This window comes from Lepidothrix coronata, unplaced genomic scaffold (assembly GCF_001604755.1).
Source record: "Lepidothrix coronata isolate B3197 unplaced genomic scaffold, Lepidothrix_coronata-1.0 Scaffold161, whole genome shotgun sequence".
Taxonomy (NCBI): domain Eukaryota; kingdom Metazoa; phylum Chordata; class Aves; order Passeriformes; family Pipridae; genus Lepidothrix; species Lepidothrix coronata.
The window spans coordinates 625,228-631,227 of NW_016690341.1; positions in this window are offsets into that span (position 1 = coordinate 625,228).

Genomic DNA, 6,000 nt, shown 5'->3' on the forward strand with positions numbered 1-6,000 from the left:
CTAATTTGCCACAGAGCTGTAGTGATTAGTGGAATACTTGTTTGAAGTACACAGTGAAAAATCAGAATTTGGTACTGTATTAGAAGTGTCAGACACAGAGCGGTTTTATTTATTCACTTACTGAAACAAAAGGACTCATCAAATACGTCAGAAGGGAAAATCATAACCTAAATCATGCTTCAGTGTGTTTCTTCAATAGGCTAAGATAAAAAACTCATTTATGAAGTGCAGCCTGGACCAAATTTATTATTTTGATCACTGCTTCCAGTCCTGTCCCAGCCACTGTATTGATTTGGTTTAAAGAAAGCAACATGAAGCTTCATGTTTATAGCACAGATTTGTTGTCCAAAGGACCTTGTTGAGTGCATTGCAGTTGCCCATAGCAACCTGATATGCATCACCTTAAGAATCAGGGGAATTTCAATCTGATAACACAAAACCTATCCTAAACTAGTATATTTCCTTTGTTTTACACTGTTTTCTGATGGGAGGTTCTTCTGCCACCTTGCAATCCCTTAATATCACCCTCCAGTGTCTGGTCCTCTATGGACTGAATAAAAATTCACATTCTTTGCAAAAGCAATTAGGTGCTAGGTACTAGGGCTTAGGGTGTTTCATCTTTCTCTCCTTCTCTTTCCCCATTTAAAGATTTGCTGTGCTTTAGTTTGTAATTGCTGGAATTGTAAGCAAGTGTTGAAGTACTGCAAAGTTCATTGCTCATTTTATGCTTCATAAAATATTTAGATCCTTGTGATGTGATGCAACCATGAGTCATCACGCTGTTACTTTAACCCATCTCATTACGTTGAGAGCTTGCATCCTCCAATAGCTTAGTGGCAAAGAGGCTTGCCAGAATATATTCCTTCAATGCAGGAGACTTTGAGAACCAAGATACATTACTGCTCCTGTATATACATCTATTTTCTCCACTTCAGTCTTCTCATCATATGTCCACTATCCTCTGTGTTTCTCTGATGGAAACTCCCCATTCCTGAGCTGATGGGTTGGTTTCTTTCTCTAGCTGACTTTGATCACATAAAGAAAATTCATCTTGTCTCTTTTGCTACTCTGAAGTTGATAGATTTTGGGTTTGTCCAGTCATGAGAAGTAATGTCCCACCTGGGCTTCAAAAGAAGAGAAATATAGGCATTTCAAACATCTGCAGAACAGAATTTCTGATAGTGCATTTCCTTAGCTAATATCTGCAGACAATTTTTCACCGTATTTTTTTATTTCATGTTTAGGGAATAATGACTCATGCTAATGAAAAGAACTGTTTTGGTAGTGTCAGTCAATTGCAAAGCCACTGAATGAAGTTAATTTGGAGTTCCATCTTGAGGAAGCTGGTATAGGAAATGTGGGATTTTTGATCTGCAGCGAAGTTAAGAGGGAGTTAGTATATGATGATTCTTAAAAGTTTGTCGGTCTTTGGGCTATATCACAAGCACATAGATAAACATCATTCCTCCCAGGGAACGTTTTGAGGTCCATTGTTGAAGATGTCGTGAAAATATCTTTTTCCACGTACATCCACATTCAAATATTGATTTTTAAGTTCTTTCTCAATAACTGAATTTTACAAGACAGCTTAAAAAGTCCAAACCTTCTAGGTCATTCTTTGTTATGTTTACAAAAACATTTACATCTGTGTGGAGGGGTATTTCAGCAGGTAACAACATCTGAGTATAGCATGTATTTATATAACCTCCACTTTGTCTTAGGGATGCTGGGGAGCTACTGAAGGGCTACAGGCTTCCAAGTATTCATCATTTGTAAAGATGTCCTAAATCCTGAAATCATGTAGGTCTTGAAGGAACTTTCAGTACTTTCGAATCTGTGAATCTAAGTGTCTTCCTCCTGTTCACAATCTTTAACAGAGATCAGTGAGCACTTCATAGTTCCCCCAGCTACTGTAGCAGTTCTTTTACTCTAAAGAAGAGAGGAGTTTTGTTGGAGTTTGAGGATTTTTTTTTTTGTTGGGGTTTGGATGTGTTTTTTTGGTTGTTTTTTCCTCCTGTGCTAGATTGTTTTAAATACTTTGTTTCGGTGTCTGTAGCTATTTCATTTGATTTTCAGGTTAGTAGTCAGTAAATATTTTATAAATGTCAGCAGTTAGTTAACAAATTCCATCATGCCATAGCACTGAAGGGATCTTTCTACTTCTTGACATTCTTGACAGTGTGGCTTGTTATTTTTTTTTATTATTATTATTTTTTAACTTTTCTTATTATTATTATTATTTTTATTAAGGAAGCATCTTAAAGATCTTATTTGCAATTTATTGAAAGTAATATGAGATTCAATTTCCTCACACAAATAGTGTTGTAAAAATATTCATAATACCCATTGCTTTAAACCATAACTCATAAAATCAAGTCTGTGTGTTTTTAATTTATAACCTGATAAAAAAGTGAATCATAGCTCCAAAATCAAAACATACATAACTTATTTTCATAGAAATATGACCACTTAGTTTTGTATGCCTGGTCTGGAAGTAGATTATAAATATAAGCAGATTCCCTGAATATATTCTACTAGGTACCAGTGAGGGTAAACTTATCTAAATAAATCTAAGCATCCGATAAATAAAAAAGATAACTGTTAAAAGAGTGGAGCTGGGAGTAGGCTGAAAATCCAAGAGCATCCATGAAAGCTGCTGAATATTCAGATCTGTGGTGGACCTTGAGGGACCCTTAAGAGAAAATAGCGCACCAGAAGAGAAAAAAAAATAAAAAACTAAACTCTGCCTCAAACTGTTCCTTCCTAATTTGTTCTCTTAATTGAAAGAGTTAAAAACATTGTAGACAATAACACTGTGCAAGGACAGTCCCTTTACAGACAGATTAAAGGACTAAAGGAATTTTTGGAGCTGAGCCCTTGAGTAAACTGGGACAAACTGGTGGGGAGAGTGAAGGGATTTGGGAATAATAAATAGAATTTGCAGTAAGAATTTGCGTGAAACTCATAATTTTTCCTACCCACTGCCATGATGAAGTAATCTCTAAGTGTTATGACAGCTTTTAAAAAAGGGTAAACATCAGGTTAATCACTTGCAAGAAAGTTTCTCCCCGTGCCCTGAGAGCATTATGGAAAAATACCCAGCAGCATTTGTGAGAGGGATGGGGAAGAAGCTGATCAAGGATGCTGTCACTGAAACCAACTCATGTAGATTATTCCACACTTGTTGCAATCACATTCCTATTAATATTAATGGAAATATGGATTGGTTTTATAATGCATGTTTAAATAGATAGTTAGAGGTGAGGATACATCAAGCAAATCTAGCAACATTAGAAAAGAGCTAAATTAAAGCTTTTGAAAGTGACCACAGTTTACTCCATGAAAAATGAGAATATTGCCCTGGCAAATACTACTGAACTCTGTCCAACGGGCATGTACGGTCAGATGAAGGATAGCACACTCTGCTCATTGCCACACTGAAAGTGCCCTTTAGGATATGTTGCAGCTCAGCAGTGATTATAAAACATTTTTGCATCCAGAAATTTCCAATTCAAACATCAACAGCAAACATCAAAAATAAGCTGTATAGACTGTTCTTTATTTCTGTCCCTGAATCCATCAGCCAATTGCATGCAACAAGTTTTTGGTAATGATAAATTTTAAAAAGCAACTCTGTATTTTAAGATTTTAAGGAAAGCTGATTTGAGTGTGTTTTTCTTTTACCAGTAGTTGGCTTTTATGGCATATATGATGGATATGATGGAGCTTGCCTCGATATTGAGATGTTTCTTATATCCTTGCCCAGTTTGTATCTTGTAACTCTGTTATCAAAAGAAATCACCTTCATTAAAAACAAGCATTGTTTGTAATTCTCTGAGTGTTTGCAGTCAGATGGCCATTATGCCGAGTTGTGAGTTTTATTTATTTTTGCAAAAGGTAGCATTTTTCTTGCCTTTTTGTGCCATTTTAGGCATGAGGAAATAGGTAGGACACATTTGGGTGATTTGCAGGTCCTTCTTAGTATTCCTAAGATTTTTTCAATTTGTTGGCTGTCTCTTTTGAAAGTTTTTTAGCAATCCCTTGAAGTATTGCTATTTTTTTTTCTATGGAGTTTAGATTTGGACAGTTTAAAATAAAATTAAAAAAGAAAGGGAAACATGCAAATATTTCTTAATTGGGAGACTGAGAAAATCACTGTTAGTACTATTTTTCTATTTGATTGATCATACTAAACATTCATTTAACATAAAATCCTAGTGTTTAAACGCATTCTGTTTTGCAGAATAGAGGCTTGACACCTGATTTCATCTCCATCAAATTAAGTTCAGGCTCCAACCTCTTGTACACTCTTGCTTCATAAAGTTGGTTACAAATAGATTATCACAAGAAAAAGTTTTGCAACATTTCCAGATCTCTAACACAAGATGGCACCATTAGTAATGCTTTTCCCTACTAGGCACAATAAGGGACAACTTTTGTCACTGCAAAATTACAATAACAACGTAGCTTCCATGCTCACATTGCATGTATGTTTAATGCATAGAAACTTGGTGTATGCCTAAAGGACTCTGCAGTATCTCTTCATTTTATTAAGGGGCTGCATATGGTATATTCAGGGTCATACACTGCAAGAACAATCCTGCTTTTCCCAGCATTCATCAGATAGATGTGTGCCTAACCCTGTGCAAATTTATGTTAGCCTCTCTGCTCATATGCTTACACATATATTGTGCTCAGTCTTCCTCAAAGAATATGCTGGGTTTGTTTGGAATGTCAAATGTTGGACAAATTTAACTAATTCTTTTTAATGTCAAAATAAATATCTCAAACAAAACCCAATTTACCTTTCTCTAATGTCTTCCTTAGGGCTTAAAGGTCTCATGTATTTTTTTTTTTCAAATTCATATTTGAGAAAAGTTTATGTTATTTTTATTATTTTCCATGTTTGTTGGAGGTAAAGCAAATACCCGTAGAAGATGCTATGAATTTCCTAATGCAGTAGCCTGACAGAGATGAGGCTGCTGCAGCTTTGCTCATAGAAAACATAGAAATTGTAGACAGGCTTGTGTGGGAAGGGACCTTAAAGACCATTTAGTTCCAACCCCTCTGCCATAGCCAGGGATGACACCTGCTAGACCAGATTGCTCAGAGCTTCACACCAACCTGGCCTTGAGCACTTCCAGGGATGGGGCGTCTACAACTTCTCTGAATAACCTGTTCCAGTGTCTCACTACCGTCTGAGTAAAGAATTTATTCCAAGATCCAGCTAAGAGTAAGGCTCACATACAGGCACACACTCATGCAGTTACACTTATATGCAATACATTTATACAAACCCACATGCTTGGTCACACTTAACAGAGAAAGAAATTAGTCAAATGCAATGACTGTAAAGAGCCTCATCTTCCATCTCATCAGGATGAAGGTCTGAGAGAAATACATATATATGCAAATGCACATGTATATATGTGCAGTGTGGATCCCCCAGCAACTGGGATCAGACACTCAGTCTATCCAGTAGTGCCCCTAGTTCCCAGTCTCCCCAGTTGCTGTCACCTGGACATGGGATCCCCTGAGACCACAGTCCCACTCTAGCTGCTGGTAAAAACCACTTCATTCATGCACACACACAAAAACACACACAAACATGTGCAGTGGGTCTCTCCATGAGCAGGTCGAGATCTGTGGCTGTGACCCCACACGATATCTGGGGCCCCTGTCCCTCCAGAAGCCAACTCACAGCCCTTTGGATCCCTTTTGTAACCAGCATAGATTTATGGCCACCCTGATATTTGTTCCTAAGTTCCTAGTCCTATTTGTTAGTTAATCCAGCTTGATATTTGCTTCTGGTCACCCACTGACATACACACCCACATGATGTTCATGTCACCCTAATTGCTGGCATCATGGACATGTGGAGCCCTACGACCCAGGGTTCCACCCCATTTGCTGACACTGAGAGCCTCAAACACATACACACATGCATGATCATCCTCCAGTTGTGGGTGTGCATACCTTCTGCCTCTGGGCTGTTCTTAT